This window comes from Monomorium pharaonis, chromosome 5 (assembly GCF_013373865.1).
Source record: "Monomorium pharaonis isolate MP-MQ-018 chromosome 5, ASM1337386v2, whole genome shotgun sequence".
Taxonomy (NCBI): Eukaryota; Metazoa; Arthropoda; class Insecta; order Hymenoptera; family Formicidae; genus Monomorium; species Monomorium pharaonis.
In genome coordinates this window covers 5,104,430-5,121,870 of record NC_050471.1, presented here as the reverse complement: position 1 = coordinate 5,121,870, position 17,441 = coordinate 5,104,430, and the positions used below count along the sequence as shown (strand labels likewise).

General features: G+C 44.2%; 1 protein-coding gene and 1 non-coding gene across 2 annotated transcripts in view; one reads left to right on the top strand and one right to left on the bottom strand.

The window, feature by feature from the left end:
- The window catches only part of LOC118645670, a 297,612-nt gene that overhangs the window by 229,878 nt on the left and 50,293 nt on the right, over nt 1–17,441 (bottom strand). The window lies entirely within an intron of this gene.
- Nucleotides 3,250–12,545, top strand: LOC105837494. Its single transcript, XR_004963289.1, has 3 exons — nt 3,250–3,392; nt 5,964–6,123; nt 7,005–12,545. It is a non-coding gene; the product is annotated as an uncharacterized LOC105837494 (transcript).

The window sequence follows — 17,441 nt, the reverse complement described above, 5'->3', positions numbered from 1 at the left end:
TCGATAAACGCATAAAATTTAGTTAAAATTACCTCCTTATAATGTCTTTAAAGTTTAAACGACTTGCAATGACATTGCATACCGAAAAAGAAAAGAGTTGAAACATTAGCAAGCAATTGTGATGTTTTCTTCGATATTTATTGGTTATAAAAAAAAATGTTGTAATGAAAAAATATGCATTTCTGTAAAATATATCTCTTCTTGGTCATTGGATTATTTGATAGAAATAAAATTTTATGTCGCGTATTTAAATAAAGATTTATTTCAGTGAGTAAATGTATATCTCACAAATAAATTTTTAAGCATCTTTTTCTCAGTGTACATAAAACACGATGAATAATCCTATTACAATTAAATTGAAATCAAATTAATTCTGCATTTCGGTGCAATTACGAACACGTGTCAATAATCCGAACGTCAGTGATATGTCATGTTTCTATAATTTCCTACAGTCTTTCGAATCCCTTATTAGGAAACTAGCGGACAACGTTCTGATGAGATCTCTCGCTCGTTCGACTCACGCATGAAAGACGACTTAAGAACGAAAGAACGAACGAACGAACGAACGAACGGGTAAGCGCGCATGCATTCGCGCACGTGGAATAATAATTAGCCATCGCCGGTGCTGATACACGTTCCACACAAATGACGTGTCAGGTGCAGCTGTTGCGCATCGTTCCGCAATGCGGGCCGATGTACCTCTCCTCCTCGCCTCGCGGCTCTCCTCTCTTCCTCACTCTCTCTCTCTCTCTCTCTCTCTCTCTCTCTCTCTCTTCTTTTCTTCCTCCACCTATCTTTCTCTCTTGCTCACTCAACTCCAAGCTATACCGTCTACTTAACTCCGTTCCACCCTTTGTCTCATGGTTTCATAATGTCTCCCCCGGCAATCTCGGGTCCCAAAGTGCGAACCTACATGCGACGTGCGATCGCGTGCTCCTTGTCATTAGACCCTCGACGGACCTGAAGAACGACTATAGCCGTACCTATATGCCATAATGTTCCCCACGTCGTCCACTGTAGACTCTCTTCTACGGATGCACTTCCTGCCGTCGCGAACTTAAGAATCATGCTCGCGACTTATATATCAACTTTTCACGATAATACCGCGATAATATGATGATTAATACTCTTTAGTCTCGGTTAAATAATAAAGAGAATTAATATATGAAATTGTTTCCTCTCTGAATTTTCATATTATTTGACGAATGATAAAAGAAATGTATTATCCTTATCGTTTGCCAAATCTTTTACATTCTATTTTCATCTTTAAATTATTGTACCTTTATTACAAAAAGAAAAGTCAAGAATGGTTTTCTTATATTACGAAAAATTTGTACGTTTTTTTTTTTTTTTTTTAAAGAAAGAAATACGTTCATATTTAGAACATTAAGAGAGGCCCACGTCCTGAAAGGATACCTTTCGAAAAGCAACGAGCCGAATACTCGTGCGGTTCATACTCCAATTATGAAGTGGCGCTAGTTGGAGCACGTCTCGATCGTGCCGCTGCTCCGATCCGAAACAGTTAGATCTGATCGGATCTCATGGGTAGCGGACCGACAGAAATTTTCGCCGGTCGTTTTCCTGGTAGAACTATGACGGGGAAGGGGGGAGGGGAGGGAATATGACGGCAGCAGACGGCAACGGCATTGCGGCATAGGTCGTTCATTACCCCGTTGCCCGTAATCGAGAGGAAGACACGAGAGGCGAGCGCGCCGGGATAGAAAAAGAGGAAGAAAGAAGGAGAGGAGAGAAACTACGTGGCTTCCCACGGCGATTCGCGGTGGCGGCCGTCACGAATCGCATGACGACGTGACGACGACGACGACGATGGCGACCAGTCCTCGCCGAGGACAATACGTCTCCCTTCCCGAGCTCCGTGCCGTTCCCTCGGCACGCCGTTCCTAGCCGCATCATCGGCGCTGCATCGCCACGAATATCAGCAGCGAGACGGTGCGCACAGAGTGCCGAGGGGGAGAAGGAGAGAAGAGGGATGACGGCGGCGATGTGGTGAGAGGGGAAGGTCTCTGGACGCTTCTAGCCTAGATCAAAACCCGTAATCACGTCGTAATAATACCCGATCACGGAAGATATTGCACATTTCCCCGGAATCACTGCTATTCCCAGGGAAGATGCCCCCGTCGGGGTTGTTTGGGAGGTCTTACTGTTCCCCGACATGCGATCCCGAATTCGCTATATCTCACTCTTCCCTCTACGCCGGCCGATTCTTACACAGCGCCGCTCGACTTTGCCCTGGGTCATATCGCCGTACCTCATTCTCCCCCTTCTGTCCTTCGTACCTGTGCCTACAGTACCTGTAGTTTCGACTCGTCTTTCCTTTTTTCTGACTCGTAGCTAGCGATTACGACTTTACGAAAGACCGACCGGATGCTTTCGCACCGTCGATTTCATTTCCCAGATAACACAATTTTTCGTAGAAACGATTGCCCTAGGTGATGCGAAGATCCTACTGCGATCTGTTTAGGGTAAGTCAAAAATTTATTCCTAAAACTTCAAAGTGTCAAAACACGTGTAAAATTATCACATGTAATCATTAAGCTATGTATAACATTTATAAGTTAAAGCAAACTAATTGTTGAGTCAAAGAATCCTATACTATTTTACAATTTTTGCATTTAACAAGTTATTAAGTCGTTAAGAAAATTCATCCGACCTACCGCGAAATACAGGCATGAAATAGAACGTTCAAGAATTATAGAAAAAAAAGAAATATAAAATATTTCTAGATTGTTTATTAGTAATAATAAAACAAGGCGTGAAAGTCAAGAAAGAGGCAAAGTAGAAGTCATACACGTCATCGCTCTTGTTCGTGCACTGAATTATAGAAAATTCAATAAACGAGAGTTGAAGACTCCTTTTCCTGCGAGCAATTTGCAAATAGCGTTAGCTACCCGCAAGCAGCGCGTCGTACTAAGTATACAAAAACGGAAAACCATACCGACTCTTAATAAAGGTATTCACGGTTGTAATACGCAAAGTAATCTAAATATTTAATCTAGATTAAATTGAGAAGACAGGCCAAAGAGAGGAACAGACAGACGGACGGACAGACAGACAGACAGACAGACGGACAGACGGGCGTACGGACAGATGAGATACGGTCGGGGTACGGGCAATGCAGGTTTAACATTGTACGCTTTTTTACACGGTAACCGAACAGTTCGTCGGTCGGCTCGTGCACAGCGAGTTCCGAAGCCCCCGAAGCCGTTGGGCCCAAGATGGGCCGGCAGGATGGTGGCTGGTAGCACGTTGGCGAAGGCCATGGAAGACGTAAGCGATCAGGCACACGGGGCGGGGAAAGGAGGAAGGGAGTGCATGCAGAGGGGCAGAGGAGAATTGGAAAACAAGGTGGAAGGGTGCCCGGAGCCAGCGCCGTACCATTAATCATCGGGGTAATTCCATAGATGGCTCTTTGCTGTTCGAAGGAGCGAGCGATGCATGCCAAACCTAAGCCTCGTCCACCGGACAACCTGCGAAAAGACGTGCATTCGTTTCTGCATTTTGTTTTCGACATGAACCCGCGGCGCGTTTTTCATGAGATCACAGTGAGATCCAGACTAATTAAAACGACAGGGTGTAGTTCGATGAAGACCGAAGAGGAAAGACCTCGTGTCGTATAATCGCTTAATCTGCCCAATTAAACTTTCGTTTAAACCGGGGAAGATATATAGATCAAGTTTTGCATATCGAGAGAATAATCTCTAGAAATAACTTACATTTGACACTTATACATTGCTCATTTAATTATTCTATCTGTGTGTATGCGTGTGCGTGTGGTATTCTACTATATATCTATACAATCACTCTCACCTCGTTACAAGACGACACACACGACAAGACCGCCTGTCAATTTAATCTCGAGCCGTGTATTACCCGCGTTCTTTTCCACATCTCCCGTATATTTATGCCGTATTACGGGAATATTAACGACACGCCAGCTATCGCTTCGCACGTCTATTAAGATAGAATCGATAGCACCGATACCCACGTGAGCGTTAATCGAATATAAGACCAGTTAAGAGGGAAACATTAGATTTTTTTTTAGATAATAAACTATAATCTACGATTAATTGAATGCTTGCATTCTAAATTATACGCCTTCTATCTTTTCTCTCACTTTATCTTCATCACCTGTCTCCCGTGAAACTACGAAATCACTCTCTTAATTTAATCATCGTCAAGTATGCCATTATCTCAATGTAGCAAGCGGAATAATTGCAACGGAATTGTATCGCAAAGCGGGCCTGTGTCTCTCTCTCTCGCAGCATTCGTTAAACAACGCCAGATTCCACCTCGCTAAATTCTTGAGCGACAATCCGATCATCTCCGGTCGTCGATCGCACGGGACACCGATTGTCGAACGTGAAGTACGAGTTACGATTCGCGGTCCGAAGTGGTAGGACAAAAATGAAAGGGAGAACGGTCGGCCGGTCGGCAAAAAAGGGCCAACTCTCGGACCCGCGGAGACACGGTGGCCACCGGGCCGTCCGAACGATGTCAGCAGTTTAATCAATGCATTTAGCCGAATTCCCGTCTGGCCCAAATAAAAGGCGAGACGGGAGGAGATTAAGCGCAAAAAACGCGGTGCGCGTGACGAGTCTCGTTCGGGCCCTTCCCTCCCCCTCCTCTCTCTCTCTCTCTCTCTCTCTCGATTTCTTTTCGCCGCGCTGCAACTTTTGGGACCTCTATGGCGGGCCTCACGGCGGCCCAAAGCTCCTAAAAGTCGTTAGGTATTCCACGAGTGTACACCGCTGTCCTCCCCCTCGTCATCCCTTCGTCGTATCCTTGCGGGAGGAAGACTCTTCTTCGAATAACATATACGTCAGCCACGAAGACGACTGCGAGACGAAAACCAGTGGCTCCACAAATCTTTGAGAGAGAGAGTTAGTCTTTTCATTCACTGCTTCTCCTTTCGTTCTGCCGAAACTGTCAGCGCTGCAAAACGCCGTCTCGACGCTGCGCGATATCGTGAACGCTTTTTATTTTCGCCTTCCCCATTAATTTTTAACGTTTTCAATATTAATGAGGTACGAATGAGATTTACATTCATTCCATCTTTCAAACTTTTACAATGATGTTGAGATTTTTTTTTTTTCTAAGCCTAACAGTTCCTATTTTTATCGCTGATAATGTTTCATTTAATTCTAAAGATTCTTCCGAAAGTTTATATTTGATGAATCTGCTATATGTATGTTAAATACTTTGCATATTTAGTTTGCTAAAAATATAATGTAATATGTTTCGTGCAAGTTACATATGAGCCATAACTGTGTATTCGAGTCATTGATAGTCAACGAGTCAAGCATCCTGTCCGAATCTACTATCTCGTTAAACATCTTCTAACAGCAGGCCTAAAGTTGTTTCGTGAAACGTGACAAAGAAACCGACGGAGGCAAAGGAGATGTCAGCAACTTTCTCTTTTTTTTCCTCCAAACTTGACTAGGCACGGCATCACTTACGCATTTTGTATTAAAAACTCATATAAAAACTCATAAATATCTACTTTACAAAAAAACATACATATTGACATTTTCTCATTGACTTTCTCAATTTTTTTTGTATCATTTACGTGCAGCAAAAATACTAATTTCACGTCAAAGATGCGACATAGATAAATAAGAATCAAAGATAACAATTTACTAAATCACTTATACAAATAACATCTATTTCTATATAACAAAATTCTCTTTGGGCTTTTGGCACATAATAATTTATGGTATCTTAAGATATATACTTCCAATCTCGATGCAATGTGTCCTTCGATCCGAAAAGACAATTTCCATAGTATCCATGTATGTAATTTCATTTGTGTCAAAGTCTTGTTATTCGAGGGCGTCAAGGGAAAACCGGGGCAGATGCGGGTACGCCGTTTATTTGCGCAATGAGAAACAAAACACGATATCTTATTGATTTATCCTTCTTATTATTTCTTTTTTTTTGCGCAGGCGATGGACGCGTGACGCAGCGGTCTGACCGTAAGCTCGTTACGCCTGTCGGAAGTATAAATCAACCGCAAAGTTATTCCGCCGTGCTGTCGGGAACTCCCCGTAGGGTGCCTCGTTGGAAACTGCTACCACCTTCTTGTCCGCGATATCGTTCGCGCAGGTACGTAAGTCTGTCTCACGTGACCGCGTCATAAGCGATTTATAAAAATCACGACGACAGCGGTGAGGAGTCGACGTGACGACTCTCCGTCAAAACTGTCGCTAATTTTCGACGTGAAGACGAAAAAAAAAAAACTCTTGATCTCCGTCCACTCATTTCGCGGCTATTTTTAGCATTCTCGACTTTTCTCTCCGAGGTACCTTATTTTATTCCAAAAGAGCTGCCTCGTCAAAATGAACGGAGTCATGCAACGCTACTTCATTTAATAGCAATTAATATGACTTATCGCCGGCCGCGGCGCCATGGGATTTTGCGGTAATTATAATTTATGGCCACTTAGGGCGCGTATACATTGATAGTTTTAACTGTACTTTCTTTCTCGATTCTCTCTCTCTCTCTCTCTCTCGCTCTTTTTTTTCGCCCAGGCCGTGTGCACGCACGCACATCGGCGCAATAGCGAGACACGAGCGGCAATAGCGGTGCCCTCATAACACCCTGAGAATCTAATTGTAAGGTTGCCGGCGCGAGAGCAGGTCGCGTTTTCTCGATAACAAAGACGTAAGTAATGATAATGTGGTAACGACCCCGGGACCGGTACAGTTACTCGCAACGGCACGCGGGGGAAAAAAATGATTTCCTAACTAATACAATCACAAGAGATAAGACCACCGCGTGGTTGTAATAAGCCCAACGTTGTACCGACGTAATACATAATTACCGATCCGGCGAGATCTGATAATCGTTACGCCGGTAATTGGCACCGGCAAGAATAACATTTCTCCGATGGCCCCGTCGCCGTCGTCGTCGTCGTCGTCATCGTCGTCGTTTCTCACGAGGAACACGTTCGTGGAACGAGTCTGCTGTTTTCGTTCGTTTGACAGAATTAATTTTTTTTTCTTATTCATAGCACAGGTATATCCCGCTGATAATCCTAGCGGATCGACGAGAAAGGCAAGCACACACACGAGCGAATGTATTGCGAACACGCGAAAAGGCGAAAACTTAGAAAAGTCGAGTTCCGAGTAAACCCGGAATCGTAGGATAATCCGAGATGATCGCCTAATAGCTTTAGGAAAGAATCGACTGCTGGGGATGACTGCTTTAAATTACCATAAGCTCCGACTCTTCCCGGGTTAACGAGCGGAAGAGACGAGACCCCAAAAGTGTTGAAACTAGCCGTCGGAATAAGGGGAACTACACGAAAATCGATGATGATACTGATATTATTACGAAAGAAAAGAGACTAATTATAATTGTTAATAATGTGGGGAAAGAATTGGGGAAAAAATTTTTATCTACACGAGCGAGTGTAATTTGTCGAATTTGCTCTCGGCTAAGTATTCACGTTAAAAGAACTAATTATGTGGCGCAATACGTTTATTGTGCTTTTTATCGGTAACATATAGAAATTGCTCGTTTTCTCTCAGCTGCGAATTCAACACCCGAGAGAAAGCGCACGGGATCTAATGCACCCTATATCAGTTTTAATAAACGAGCACGCGTTGACAACGATCGTGAGATTGGCCTTATTAATTAAATACGTTAATTAATTTATGGGTAAGGGGAGAGCCCGAATAATCTTTCTCAGTTGCGTTTCTAGTCGCAATCCCGGCGAACAAATATAATGCAGATCGATACACATCGTAACGCACCGTAGGCACGGCAACAAAACAACATTTCTCAGTCTCGGCGTCAGTCCAGAGGCTCTCTTACGATTATATCAGCTATCCTTCCGTGTGCTAATAATTATCTCCCGATTTCTTCTCTAATTTAACGGCGCATACGTTACACGCGTGGCGTTCCGGTTATGCACCGCTAAAATCTAAGAGCCGCGCCTCCTTTAATTGGCCCCAAACAAGAGTGATTTACAACTGTAGGAAAAGAAAAGAAAGTATCTCGTTTCTTTCACGCTTTTCCCATTGAGATAACAAATAACCATTATTTAATATAATATTAGCGCACACGTGTGCTTAATTACGTCTCGCCGGGCTTCTTTCCCAAGCGCGGCGGTAGCCAAGCGTCGCGGAAACGTGCCAGACGGATATTTCGTGAAACTCGCCGCCGCCGCGTCGCGCCGCACACGCAGATGAGATACCCATCAAACCGTGGAATTCACTGCCTCTGTCCTATGAAAGAGACATCCCTCTCTTTTCGAGTCCACCGAAAGTCATAAAACGTCCAGCACCCACGTAGAGACTGGTATCACGTACCACGGCCGGGCCTTTTGTGTGCTCGCGTGTGTATTATCACGTGTGCATACAGTTGCCACCACAAATAGTCCCGAGACCCGTGTCTCTCGCGTGGCGGCTTCCGCTCCAATCTCCCTTTAAATCAATGGAAATATCGAGGAGCCGCTCAGCCGAAAATATAGCCTGCCGCGAAATGTCCTGCGATTCATTCACGAGACCTCCAATTTTTGCGAAATTGGAGCAAGGCCGTACTGGTCCTCCTGTCTACTAAATCTTACTGTCAGACGTAATATTGCCTTAGGGCAACTTACTTCATTAGGTTTGCCCTATATGCACTGCTATATCAAACTGCCGGCAACATAGGAAAAAAATAGATTTGGAAAATATATATCTGTACCATTTCTCTCTCCGTACAAATTTTTGGGCTACGGTTCTCATAAAAAAAAAAAAACCGCACAGTCTTATTCGCGGCTGAGACTGTACCGTATACGCGGGGATGTTCCGTGTGTGTCGTACGTGCCTGTCGTCCGTTCGTCCGTCATGAGTGCGTGCGCGAACGTCCGGGCTCGTCGGAGAGGATGCTCGCTAGCTCGTTCGCTTTGCCCGATCATGGGACAAAAGTCGAGCCTACGTCTCGTGGGAACGTACAAGTCACGCTCGCTCAAAAACCGTGCTACACGTATTAAACCGAGCGTCGAGTTTCTTGCGTCGCGACGACGCGACGACTCGGTCGAGGCAGATCGTTCCAAAGTGCGCGGAAACGCCGGAAATGCCCTTCGGGTATTATCGGTAAAGGAAAAACCCTAACGATGATAGTAATTATGTCTTTGTACATGTACTGAGAAATCCACTGCTATATATCGAGTTTTAACTATTTCTCCGGTAATAATGATAAACAGAACGATTAGTTTCAGTCTTCATAAAAAGAATTACTAGGAAACAGTGAAAGCCGTAAGGAAAACATCGCATACATCACGCATTCTAATACCGTGTTAACGTGCCTATTAAAATCACGTAAAATCAGTGGAATTTGCGGAAACACATATCGCTCTCATTATCGTAAATATTCACAGCGTCGATAATTTCGCCGGCGCTGACGATGATCAGAAGGATAAGGATTACGAGTAGTAACGCGGTAACGGTGTGGCATAATTAATGGCGTTCGCTCTTTCCACGCGTGCAGTCGATGATCGTCAAGCGCGATCTCGATTTCATACGTATACGTACTGACGCGCGTGCACCCTCCCGATTATCTTCGCAATTCGTGAAATAAAAGTATCTCGCGCTTTTGCGCGAAAAAGAATCCGCTGGCTGGTATAACGGAGACACACCGCGGCTATAAACCGCATCGGTTTACAACCGTAGCGTCGCGTCGCGCGTCGGTCAGGTGCGTCGGTCTCACTCTCCCCCGGCTGGAGATGTGCATCCTGACACGCGGCTGCACCTGTCCGCACCGTGGCCGTGGCGCGCAGGCTGCCCCGTTTTATAGAAGGCTACTTTCTATATCGCCGATCTATCAAATTGGCCTCAGCCAGATAAGGAATTAGGGGAAGCGGTCGCGTCGTGCGCCTTTAAAAGCGCCCGTGACGGAACATCCCCGCGCGGCTGTTATTTGGCCGAGCGTCACCCTCTCTCGGTCTCGCTCACGAAATTTTACGGCTCTCCAGTCCTTCGACATCACCTGCTGCCGCTGCTCACCGCTCGCCTCGAAGCAACGAACCGATGCCCAAGTTATCATCGCTTCCTCGAAGTCACGCCGATTACTTCTCAACGATTTATCTTATCTATCTCTCGCGATGCGCATTATCGAGATTTCAGAGCCCCGAAGCGGAAGCGAACCAAATTCTAATTAATCCCTAATCCCGTAATTCCTAATATCCGCTTTTTGTCGCGAGATAAAGAAAGAGATTTTATCTCACGCGCTTGTATTTTTCCAGACCCCGTTCGCTTGCCCGTCAATTCCGTCGTTTCGCGCTCGAGGAACCGTTCAAACGTTCGAGTCGAGACATTCACAGGGTGTTTACAGGAGAGGGAAAAAAACGGCTCAGCGGTATCTTGAAAAATAAAAAAACAGAAACGCACATTGTGGGATAACAACTTGATTACGCGGTGTGTTTTATCGAAAAATCATAAGGCAATTAATAACGTTCATTAGAGACGACCGCGCGCGCGATAATAATTCCGTTTGATAGGTAATTAGACGAGGGAGCGAGTAATTGCGTTAATTGAGACCGAGACCGAGTGCACGTTGCGAAAAGCTTGGCTAGATATATGGAACCGTTCCACACGCACGCCGCAGTCCGTAATCGTTCTAATCGCGGTTCTTCTTGCTAGAAATACCTCGCCTCGCCTTTAGGCCTCGTTCCAGAGCCCTTTCGCCCGCACGGCGCTTTTCTCTCTTCCTGCGAAAGTCACGCGAAAAAAAGTTACCTGCCAACGATCCATAGAGATCGCTAACTTTTGCGCCTAGCAGTCGTGCACTCGCTAACGACCTAAAGCGTCCCATAACCGTGCCCTGAATTACGTTCAACATAAAATACTAAAACGATATTTAGACCGAAATGCAAAAAAAAAATTATCTTCATGAAATATCGTAGCTTTGAAAATTAATGATCTCAATATATGAACGACTAATGTTTGCGACCGGTTCCTTTAACATCCGACACTTTTAGATATTTAACTTAAATTTTTATTATACTGCAATGTATCGTATTTTATTAGTTGTCGCAATCCCGTAGATCTTGTGCAAAGAAGGCAGATCTTGGACATCGTAAAGCAATACCTTCTTATTTCTCGTAAACTAAACATTATTACCGTATTTTAATACTGATAAAAAACATGATCTGCTTAAATAGTTAAAGAAATAAAACCTTATAGTTTATACATGCACGAGTCTTTTTTGTATAAAATCTACTAAAAACGAATCTAATCTAACCTTTGTATATAATCACAATTGAAATTATTTCACCGAAGCTTTGTAATTATTACCAAAGTCTTCTTTTTTTTTTAGAATAAGAAACGCTCGTCAAGATTACTCCCGTCGATAGTTTCCGTTTCTCAGCTGTTCTTTTCAAAGGGCACAGGTCACAACCGCATTTCTGGCGACACTAAAGTTCATATATGTATTTATACATAATGGGAGTATCGTCCCGCGATGCGTAGACACTTATAATAGCGACATCCTGGACATCTGCCGACCCCGAGACCCCTGGTCTCTTCATCTTGGCCTTCCTGTATTTTCTCTTTTTTTTTTTCTTCCGGCGAATGTCGCGCAATAAAGCCGCCGTCGTCGGCATAATACGGCAGTAAGCCCTACCGATATTTGCCATTTTATGTAACGTGTACTTACGCGACGTGCCTCATATTAAACAAGCGCGAGAGATACGAGTACGTATCTGCGGGAAGAGGCGAAGACGCAAAACTTGTTTCTCTGTTCCGAGGTCGTTCGTTCACTTTTCTTCTTATTTCATTCCGGACATTCGCGTGTAATAAAGCAAAACATTGTTTTATAATCGACGGAATTGCCCTTACGCGACTTAATGTCGAAAGAAACGGAAAGGGATCCGTATTCAATTAAAGACACCGCAAGTAAATTCCATGCGCCGGACTAATGCGCGCCGCGTAATCAACCGGCCGAAATGAAACTCGAAAAAAGCTCGCGCATTAGCATAACTAGATATCGTTATGACTTAATCCGTCCGTTAAATGAATGTAACGCGTCCGTAGCGAGATATCATCACGAGGCTGGCAAATTTGAGTAATGACGGTGATTCGAAATATGTTAATGTCAATTGAATGGGATTAATGAAAACAGCAATAATTTATATCCCCCGTTGTCAGTACATATCAAACGGACCTTAAAACAAGTTGATCGACAACTACCGCCGAGAGTTACCGATAACGGGAGTATGTCAGCGTGAACGTCACGTCACCTCTATAACGTCTGCTAATTTCTCACGCGCGCGATTAATTAACATACGCAAATAATTCCTTAGTGCCGAAACACTTATGACGCGCTCTATAAATTTTCCCCGTTCGGGCGCTTATTAACGACCGTAGTTAAACGTAATTACGGTCGGAACGTTTACGCACAAGTATCAATTACCTACGGAATTATTATATCCGACTATTTACGTAGATACGCTCGGCGCGCGCGCATAATCCGCGCGCCTGTAATTTGTGCAATGCAAATTTCTATCCCGGCAAACGCGCAGCGGTTATTAATACTTTCGACGTAACGACGCGACGATAGCTGCCCCCCCCCCCTCCCCCCTCCTCCCTCCCTTTCCCTCTTCTTACGTGTAACGTTTACATGCGCATCATTCACCGGGATCATCGTTAACGAAAGCATAAATATGCATTCGATTTGCCTTCGTACACGCCGCTTTCTTGTTACTGCCAAAATAAATCTACATAACGACTTAGAAAACGCGACTTTTAGAAATTCTAAACTCGAGACGTAATTAAATAAATGACCCTTATTTAACGCTCATAAATTATTGCGTAATCCTCTTACGAGGAAAACACAAAATTCAAAAGACTTAATAAATCGCTCAATCAAGCGTTAATGCATCTTGAAACGTTCTTGCATGGTACATTGTTTTTTTTATTTTACAACGAACTGTGCAACGTGACACCGATAAAATCTTTGCGTGTCAAGGTAACGGCTTATCAGCGAACGAAATCGTATAAATCCTTGTTTATTTACATACCGTGGCCGATTTATCGCGCGCAATTATTTATTAAGTAGCGAACTAAAAAACAAAAAGGCAGAAAAGATCGCCAGACAGATTTCGCGGCCGAGATTTTCATCACAGAAATGTCGAGATGTGCCGCAAGCATTTTACACGAAAAAAAAAGAAAAAGAAATAATGCCCGGAGGGAAAAAACGATTTCGGAAGGGGCAGCAGCACGCGTGGGCGGTCCCGTTCGCGGGCGGAAAAAGTCGCGTCGCGTCGTTCTTCGTAGGTGCGGAGTATCCCGGCGTTCATTAATTTTGTACCGTTGTCACCGTTGTGGGGAGGAATATGCGTATTCATGAGACACACCGAGGCTTATAAACGTCGGGCTATTAGTGATACGATTAAAATGTGCATTTCTCGAGCGTTGTTTTAAACGCAACACCCGACCCGTGACTCCGCCCGGCCGCGGCGGCGCGCGTCTATTTCACGTGTACACGATTATTTTATTCTCGCTGTGACGCTGCCGCGCACGCGGTTTTATCTACCGGAAGAAATAATAATGCAGCCGCGATCGCCTGCCGGTGCGGTACGGTGGTTTGCGCGCCACGTCGCCAATTAATTTCGGTCTTTACGTTTCGCTCGGTTATCACGCGACGAAGCGGCGCGCGCGACATCGATACGCAAAATCGCCAGAGCGATTTTGTTACACGCCCGGAGAGACAAATTGCACAGCTAGGAACAATCGGACCGAAAATCGGGCGTACGGGTCAAGGGAAGAATTGATTAATTAATTCTTTTCCATTTTGGAAAATATAATTAATAATAACATGTCATTCTTAATAACAAAAAGAAAATCAAATCGAAGATCCTAGAAGAATCTAAGATCATTTTTTATGATTTCTATTAAAGAAACAACATTCTCGTACAAAATTAATTCACGCGTGTATCGTAACGATACTTTTTGCCCCCCCCAGAGGGCCAGTAACTGATTTTTGTCGCGAAGCTATTGATTTAACGGTCTCAACAGTCCATATCGTAACCATGGGGAAGATTCGGCAAAAGCGGCGGAAAAAAGAAGGAGAAAGCCGCGCGTATCGTATAAATCTTCTCTCAACCCTTTTTCCGCTCGGTCTTTCGCGAACAAGCCAACTCGAAAAACGAACCGCGTTGCATGAAGATCGGCGTGCGCACATATATGTATATCCGCGCACAACGCGAATACGGACGCGCGGCCGGAGCGGCTCGTACCCTCTCCCTCCTCCCCCTCCCACCCCCTACCTACGCGTCGCCGGCAAAACGGATGCATTTCGGATGCAGCTGCGAGTTCGTTAGAGCGTCTAACGCGCGGGTGCACGAATTGTTTATGCGTCGTGACGTCGGCGGCGTCGGCGGCTCGGTCGTCCGTCGTGGTCCGGGGTGGAGCCCCGGGACCAACCGCGCGCACCACCACGGTGCTGTATAGTATATACATTTCGCAGGAAGCGCGCATACGCGTATCAGAGAGCGATGAATATGCATACCTTAATTCGCGGGGCTAATTGAATAATTTGTAAAACGCGACGGGCCGGCCCGGGCCGCGACCTTTTTACATTCCCCTCCACCTCCGGATACAGCGTGCCGGCAACGTGTCCCCCAAATGCTTGCCTTGCCTGCCTACCGGTCGGCAGGATGAGCCGGCGGCGCGCGGAATGATATCCTTATCCTTGCCCGCTGGAAGCTGAGGTATGTCGTGGTTAGCTCGTCTAAAATGCGGTTTGGCACCCGCTTAGCTGTCGCGAGGAACGCCAGCCGCCGCGAGCCTGTGCCTCGTGAATCATTCCGGCGAGCGTAAGACGCTGCTAACTTTATTTCGCGGCCGAAAACGCCAACCGTCAGTAACTGATTGTTCCGTAATGTCAATGAAATATGATTCACTTTGTTCAGTGACAATTTCGTATATGAATGTTCTGATCAAGGAAATATTTTACCAATTCTACAGACGCCATTAGCGCAACGTTATCACACAATCCTGGTTATAATTTAGCCTGATAGCACAAGGCGTTTCTGTAGGTGTAGATTATCGAAAGTAAAGTAGAAGCCACGTCCGTGCAATTTGCGCATTATGATAATGCTCTAAAAGGAAACTAAACTGTTTTTCATATTAAAACTAATTATAAAAAAAAATATAGATTAACTGATTTTTGTCAATGACAAATTTGTCTTTAAAACCAAATGCGGATTAACGTCTATCTGGTCAGCTGAAATTTCTATCTCGGAGAGCCGAAAAGATTCTTTTTTTCAACTCTCTGAGAGTAGTTTCGTGGGCCTAGTCCCCCCCTCTGTCCTCCCGTTAGACGATGAATCGGCTCAAGGCCCTCTTTACTTATGCGATGCGTGCCTTCGCCGGCATACATCACTGCCAGCGAACGTTTTTACGGGACACGATGCGAGCAAGAATACTCTTGCGCGCGTTAACATTCTCGGAATATCATTTGTCCACTGCCCAAGGATCCAGTCGGCGCCATACTATATTTCTTCATGACACGAATTAACAACGCGGGACAAGAATCGGAAGGTTCAATTAACTCATTAACGAGTTAATTATCCGCTAACGAATTCTATTTAAAACGTCGCGCGTGAAATCGCTGAGAATTAAAAGTAGGATTGTAAAAATCTTTTGTCTTTTACTTAGATATCATTAGTCAGAGTCATACATGAATAAAAATAACGTTTCAAAAAATCCTATATGCTATTTCGCATAAAAATATTAGTATCATTTAATTTAAAAGTAACATCTGTGTTACCGATAATACATCAATTTTATCTCTCTTCATTATCATTAATATATAAGCTTCAAGTATCTAGGTTATTAATTCAAGTAACCAAAAACATTTGTTGTAACAAATATTAAAATTCCACGAATTCTCGGAAAGCGAAATCGTTGTCGACAAAAGCAAACACGAATGGCAAAGTCGATGGTGCATTTCACGAACCTACGACGACAGGAGGTAACACAGTCTGAAATCTCACGGCGAGAAAGGAAATCAGCCATACGATCGACGATTTAACGACAAAGACCGCGATATCCAAGATCTAAAGTTAGCTGTCGTATGAGAGCTTTTCTATAGGCGCACGCCAAAGGCTGACGGTGAATCCCTCTGCTCTATTTCGAACTGTCTCCTGGTCCTCCTCTTTCTCTTTGCTTGTTTCCCCTTCTCTCTCTCTCTCTCTCTCTCTCTCTCTCTCTCTCTCTCTCTCTCTCTCTCTCTCTGCCTTCCCATCATTCATTCCCGAAGGGAAGAGAGACGTAAGCCTGGCAGAGGGCCTTTGATCCTCCGCACTCGGTGTCGGCAAACAGGAGCTCCGCTGGTGAACGCAGCCACCGCGCTTTAATACCTCATGCAAATTTCAGGAAAAGGGCACCCCTCGTGCCTTCCCCCTTTCCGGGGGTCCCCACGCTAGTCCCGCGCGCTCATCCGCGCCTCCTTCGTCGCCTCGTACTCCTCCACAACGGTGATAACCCGCTATATTGCTTTTCGAACAAATCACTATCCGCCTGCCACGGGAAACGCACCGATCGAAGCGTCTGCCGGAAAAAAAAAAAAATTCGAAATTCCCGTCGGAATGCATCACTCGTCTGGATATCGCGCTATTGCGAAGAAAATATAAAATTTCGTATGAAAAACAAAAAACAAAATTATTTTATTAGCACGCACGCTGTCTTCAGAAATCTTGCTCATCTAAAGCAATACGTAATTAACAGCAATAATTTATTAACAACCGTAATTTCTGACAAAATATTTCTCAAATATTTCAGAATAAAAAAGATGGAAGAAACGAACAAAACTAGAATTTTTGTTCGGAAAATATTATAAGTAAAAGACATAATTAATAAAAAAGTGATAAGTATGTAATTAACTTAATATTATGAGATTAATAAAATGTATATAATAAGATCAATTACAATATAGTCTATATTACCAGTCATTATTAACATTAATAGTTGACAAATGAACTCACGTAATAAAAAAGCGTAATAAAATATGTCGTCATCAACGACAGATTTTTTTTGAACGAATCCGAATTATAACATCTTTTCCTATCTCATTCCCATTGTCACTTCCTCCCGATTCCTCTGGTCTTTCCTAATATTGTTTCTCCAGGTATGTGACTCTTAGCCCCCCTCACCTCTTCTTCGCTCCCTCGTCTACGCCGTCCGATATACATACAATGCAGAGTATGCAATGCCCGGCCAGAGAGACATACGTAGGTGCGACCGAATCTTTTTTTCCTCTTTCAGGCACGCGAGAGAATTTATGCATGGTGGATTACCGACTATCCGTGACTTGCGATTTCAACTTTGTCCGAAATACGAGATAGTAAAGAATGCTGAGATTAGATGCCAAAAGATAAATTTCTGTCTGCAATTGTTGTAGCTTGAGAGAAAAATTCACGATTGTTTAATTCC